A 5,891-nucleotide genomic window follows, 5' to 3' on the forward strand; every position below is an offset into this window, starting at 1 on the left:
GCACAGTAGCTCAGACTCTTTAAATTATTTGAAATTCATCATTCTTTACTGTTTAAAGAAGTTAAAGTATATAGATAGTATGGGTAGGTTCATAGTGGACATGGTCTAAGCTTTTTTCAGTTGAATTTGTCATATATATGAAATGAGAAATCATACAATTATCTGTGTTAATTTATCTTTGGAAAGCAGTTACAATTAGAAGGAAGACTTGATGACAGTATGTAACATTTGTGATAACATAGACGTTATTGATTGCTTTTTCATGATGATAACCAAGCTAAAGATAAAAATTAGTCCCAATATATATGTTATTTTCATTTACATGGTGTTCTGTTGTGCTTCGTAGGAATATCATGAGACTTTTGTGTTGAATAATCCGTTTCCCCCTCTATATTCCTTACATCTATATATGTGTAATCTTGCCACAACACATGTGCCTGCCACAATGCCTTGCGTCAAAGATGTACAGAAGAATAATAACAAGGATACACATTAGTAATTGTATCCCCATAAATAAGCAAGTCTAGAAGTGTAGACACTACATGCCATCAGCTTCACTTCAAGACATCTTGTTTTTATTATCTACTTAACCAGAGACCATAGAAAGTACATTTGATAGTATAAAACTGTATTTAAACTTATTGCCCCAGAGTCATGTGCCTTGAGTGTGTGGTGAATGGGCCTTGGCTGAAGCAAGACGCTGACACCCAGCTGACACCCACGTCTCATTGCTAATGTGCCATTTATCAGTGATCAGCTGTTTGTAAACTATCTTAGCAATTTGGGAATGGAGACTTGTTTATAAAGCGCAAATCTGTGTCACTCCAAATTCCATTCCATCAATCCAATCCAAAATCCATTCCAAAATCCATTCCATACTTTACACTATGCCAGCACTACGATAGGAGACTAAACTAAAAGACCTAAGCGTTAAGAGATCGACCGGGTACTTGTATTGTTGAGTATAATTATAACATGGGGGCACAGAAGAATGTTCTTATACAAATGGATTGAGAAACGTCTCCTTTAAAGTTCATGTTCGTGATTCGGTTTTGCTATAATAGGGCATACGTGCTTCCTCACACCGACAGTACGTTTTGTGAATGCAAAACTACGGCTAAAATGATTCTAAGCGGTATGCAACGTGGTGTGACACGTTTTATGGCAAATGAGGAGTGTATTTCACATTGGTCAGTGCGTTGACTTGGCTTTCCCAAGACATGGTTAAACAGTCTGCAACACAAGTCAGCAACTATTCGCCACTGTTGCTCTGTATTTTGCATATCACATATGGATAAGAATAGTTCGTCTGTTCATGTTCATTGTGGACTTAAGACCTTTCAGGGTTTAAGGGCTGCACATACATCAAATTCTGAGAATATCACAGTGAGACATTATCGCAGAAAATATAATTACACGTATATCTGCATATAGAGCACAAATATATCTGGCCGCTTCTGGTAGTGAAATTCATTCTTCCTTAAATAGCCATCATGATGGATCACGTTAAACTTGCTGTGAATTATTAGTAAATAATCGAATGACGGCTAAAGGGACGTCACTCTGATTTTCATGGCGAATCATGTACAATGTGAATGCCCCCCTAAATATTATCATGATGTATAAAGTTGGTGAATCCCCTGCATATCATGTACAGAATCAATATCCCTCCCATATTATTTAGGCATAATTTAAATGGGAAATTATGTACAAAATTGGAATATACGGTGTATCTGGGTGACTGGGAGAGAAGATATCCATTTTGACTTTTGTCACCTGACGTCTCTTGGATTATTAACAACGGAGGGCTCTCGTTTAAGCCAGCGTTCAAGTATCTGTTTGCTACAACACTTTAGAGATCCTGCCAGCTAGTATTCCCGCTTCAGCGTTTCTTTAAACTCGACGTGAATGAATGCTTATGTGATACCAGGGTCGGAAATAGAGTAAACGTTGTTTAAAAAAGGCTCTTGGTGGTTACTATAAAGCTGAAGACTTTAAGAGATCATTTATTCTCATCTCCACAGCGTAATTTAAGCCTATCGTGAGAGTAACAAACAGCCTGGATAACGGTACTCTTAGTAACCATCTTCAGTGCCTCGCACTAAGTATAGATTTGGCTAACTGCTAGATATAGAGAAAGAGATACAGAGCTGATTGAGAGCTAAAAAACGGCACATCATATTTTGACAGTGAATGGATTATCACCATCACGTATACCTGACAACACGGTCTAAGAAGAACGCACTCTTGCACCCACGGACGCACGCATACACGACGTCTTGAGACGTCTGCATTGTGTGCATTTAACATGTAATGTTTTTCATACTAAGTTTCTTCGCTCCTTATTTGATACTGGCAACCATCATGAAACAAATCTGCATTGAATTCCATTAAAGGTCACATGCAACCAAAAAATCAAACATAATTAAAACACAATTATCACTTATCCATGACATATAATATACATTGCTTCTTGTTAAAAAACCCCAAATAAACAAAATTACAAGCGTACAATCGCGATTCAAAAGTGCAATATTTTGTACTTGAGCTTACTTCCATCTAAGCGAAACCCTCAGGAGGCCGAACGAAGTCACTGCGGGTGGTCAAGTGCACTCAAGTCTAACGACGGTTTCCGATTGGTTATCTCCCAAAACTTCTACATGCTAAAACTTCTACGGAAAGTCAAGGCAGAAGTATGCACGTACCTATAGGCACAATGGAACGGTCCAGGGGTAGGATTATAGCGGGACTAATTGGGAGTAGAGGTTCAGTAACAACTTATTACTTACTAAATAAGATGAAACACTTTTATACGTGTACAGTAACAACATGATCCAAGCTCACCAATTCAGTGGAGACATAAATTAATTAGCTAATGAAAACTTCAGTCTTCTCACTTTATAAGAGATTAAAACTGTAGTATATAACCTATGTCAACCTGCAATAGGAATATGCAAAATGGCTGGCATAAGAATAGTAGAGTTTCTAACCTCACAGAAAGGAACCCCACAAGTCTTGCTAGACGGTTATGTCTACAACAAGAATGTTGTCCGACAAACTTGTATACACTGGAAGTGTGAGAAGTCCACATGCCAAGGAAGATTATCAACGTCGGGTGATTTTGTTAGTAATGTTACGGACCACAACCATGCTCCAGAAGACAGCATGAAGATACGCTTTGTCAGCGAGAGCCAGGGAAGAGACTATCCCGATGTCATCCCTATACAATGACGAGGTTGCCAGACAAGAAAACGTTCGATTACTGCCATCTTTCCCCTCCATGAGCAGTGTCCTGTACAGACATAGAAGAAAGAACATCCCAGCACTTCCACAGACAAGATACGAGGTTGATCTCAATGGCGCCTGGACAGAGACATCTGATGGGAGAGCTTTCCTTCTGTTTAGTGATGGGGATGACGACAGGAAGTTAGATCTGGATCTTCAAGTTATCCGCTAGTGTTTGCCCTTCTCCCTGACCGCCAGTCCACAACTTACTCTAGACTGTTCAGACTTCTCAAGACTGAAGTGCAACAAAAGCTGAATCGCCCCCTAGCACCCGCCCGTATTCAAAGTGACTTTGAGATAGGTGCCAACCGTGCAGTAGAGAGCGAGTTTAACGGTATCAAATTGAAGGGATGCTTCTTTTACTATTGCCAGTCCACTTGGCTCAAGACTCGGGACCTCAGACTGGCTGTTCAGTACAAGGAAAACCCTGCTGCCAAGACATGGATCAGAAGAGCTGCCGGCCTTGCCCTCATCCCCGTAGATGTCGTCCAGGACACTTGGGTTGATGCCATGGAGTCAGCCCCAGATGTGCCTCTAGCTACTGCCTTCAGTCACTACATTGTCTCCACGTGGGTCGACGATGACGCCAGATTTCCCATCCAACTTTGGAAACATCACCTGACAGTCGGACCCCGCACCAACAACTTGCATTTTTTAAATATTGATATATTACATGTTTATTTATAACATTTTTATGTCAATAAACGGTTTATCGTGTACCCCATGTACTTTTATTCAACTTGATCAAGTAGTCGGACTAGTGGCACTTGGGGTAAGGGTCAGGGAATTAGCTGTGCACTGGACCATGTATTTTGTTGTTTTAGTCTGTAGAAGTTTTGGTATGTAGAAGTTATGGCAGGACACCTTCCGATTGGCGGGTTCATTTGCTGATATGCTGAAGAGTCATTGTGTGTACAGAAAGATGATCTGTTTGCTGGGCATTTCAGAAGTATGGCGAGTCACAAGAAAGAAAGATTCTTTATGTATGTTATGGATAACAACTTCCTCTGTTGTACTTGATGTGTCGTTTCAGTACGGATTCATATATCGTTGTCAAACAAAATCATATATGCTAGAAGAAGTTGTTATCCATAAAGAACGTATATAGAGATGTTGGTCTTTGTAAATACACGTTCTATGAATTTGCGTTCCATCCAATCAAAACTCATCTCAGTAGAGATGGTGAACTACTGCGTTGCTGGAAACTGTCATTCGTCTAAGTACAAATCACGATTTCAAACAGACAAGAGTTTGCACCACTTTCCGTCAAATCCAGTCAGCCGAGAAAAATGGATGTAGTTTGTTTGCAACCCACATACATAAAAACAGGTCACGTGTACAAGTATCACACCTGCCTAATTACACAATGTGGCCGAGACAGGACTCGGGTGCACGAGTCATAAATGAGTTTATTTTGCATATAGCCTGATAGGTGTTAAGTTCAAATTGCACGGGTCAATGATTGAAGCTGTGTATTACATATTGTCTTTAGCAGACAGGCAGGCAGACATGTAAGTGTCAATAAACCAGACATTGAGCTATCTCTGTGACAGAGGCTGCTTACCACAATCAACAAGTTTTTGGATATAACAAGTAGATTATTTACTTGGTCACGACCTCATACTCTGGACAGGCATACCTATTCCCTTCGCATGCGTTTTGGCACAGCGCAGCACAGCTGTTGAAACCACTTTTACCACCAGCGCTGGGGGAAATTTAGTGAATCGTTTGAACTCCGATTTGGCGGGCTTTTTTCATCGTGTTTTTTTTCAACTTTATAGGTAGAATTGACATTTTTGATGATTTGTTTCGGTAAGTGCATACCGAAAGGTATCAGAATCTGCAAAGTTGGGTTTTACGTTGCATGTGACCTTTAATTGTTACAGACAATATTGATCAATAATTACACACGCCTTGACTTATTTTCAAGGCAATTTTAATCTAACCTGTAGAGATAAATACACAGGGTGACGTAATGATATATATTGGTGGTCGATCATGTCTGTCCGATAGGTAAATAGTGCTTCTTACGAGGCGGAATGGTTGAGCTTTCACTTATACATTATACAGATGCGTTTCCGCGCGGCGGCGCCATTCTGCACTGCCACATATTCCTTAATTGGGTATTGCCTCAGGTAGTCGATATCTGTTATTGATTTTCCGATGTCAGCTGAATCCGTCAGGTACAATACATAATCGACGTCGTGTCGATCAGGCACCGTTCTCCCTATTTTGGAAGGGAAGATTTAAAGTTGAGGAGTTACGAGACATGGAATGTATGTATATCTGTCAGCTATGCAGAGTTTATTTCATCCAGCAGTTTGAAGCCCAGGAATACACTTGGCGTCAGCCGGAGGTTTCAAATGAAATATTCCCGGGCTTAAAATACTCAACACCCGGAAATTGTCTAACATATGATGTTTATCCCCTAAATGATATCTTCAACGGGCGAGTAATAAAAGAATATACAGAATTCAGCATTTTATGTCCAGTGAAGTATGACGCCAACTTTGTGACGCCACAATAACAAAAAGCTAGAATTCATATGCAGTTGTAAAGTAACAATAATTTTAGACATAATGCTAACATGCATTATATGCGCGGAT

The 5,891-nt window shown here is 40.0% G+C and overlaps 1 pseudogene; it reads left to right on the top strand.

Moving 5' to 3' along the window:
• Positions 1-2,958: 2,958 nt before the first annotated feature.
• Positions 2,959-3,972, top strand: LOC137297854 (uncharacterized; annotated as a pseudogene).
• Positions 3,973-5,891: the final 1,919 nt, after the last annotated feature.

Source organism: Haliotis asinina, chromosome 10 (genome assembly GCF_037392515.1).
Source record: "Haliotis asinina isolate JCU_RB_2024 chromosome 10, JCU_Hal_asi_v2, whole genome shotgun sequence".
NCBI lineage: Eukaryota > Metazoa > Mollusca > Gastropoda > Lepetellida > Haliotidae > Haliotis > Haliotis asinina.